Source organism: Penaeus monodon, chromosome 25, assembly GCF_015228065.2.
Source record: "Penaeus monodon isolate SGIC_2016 chromosome 25, NSTDA_Pmon_1, whole genome shotgun sequence".
In the NCBI taxonomy this organism is placed as follows: Eukaryota; Metazoa; Arthropoda; class Malacostraca; order Decapoda; family Penaeidae; genus Penaeus; species Penaeus monodon.
Genome location: NC_051410.1, coordinates 14,347,155 through 14,347,926, shown reverse-complemented (window position 1 = coordinate 14,347,926; position 772 = coordinate 14,347,155).

The window sequence follows — 772 nt, the reverse complement described above, 5'->3', positions numbered from 1 at the left end:
AACACACAGATATATACGCGTTCATTCACTGTGCTGCTAGAATTCCATTAACTTACACAGATTTCAACAAATTTCTGCATAACTTGCGTTAGATGAACAATTTGTAGGCAAATTATTAAACTTTTCATGAAGTTTCATACTTTATTTCGTATGACTGAGCTGAAGTTGCATCCCGTCAGAAAGTAACGATATAAAGACACTAAATATACCTTGGAATAATAGGTTTTCTCTATAACTTAAATTAGTAATTTTATTTTTGTGTATACGTAACGCTTCATTTGGTTAATTTATTCATATCATGTTGTTTGTGTTTTTGTTTACATAACATACAATGCAGATAATAATACATATGTTTAACGTTTATAACGACCACAAAGACGGAAGCACAAATTGGTCTGACATTTCAAGTGTCTGTAAAAAGTCGCTAATTGTATTTCATCTACCATTCAGACATGATTTTCTGTTTTATAAAGATTCGTATGGTATAAATTTGTATTTGCAATTATGATAATGTGTGTGGTTCATATTTTAGTATAATACTTTAGTATCAAATGTAAATAATTCGCAAATCATGGAAATAGAATATAAATGAAACCATTTCTTTTGACAGCATTTAAGTTTAAGCTAAGGAATAACTTAAACGTCCGACAAACTTACATGCCGTTATTTAAAAAAAAAATCGATGTTGCACACATTTTTTCTTATAAAATAACTGTGACTGATACAGTATCGATGAGCATATAAATGTTTTCTTTATATAGTTTAACAGTAA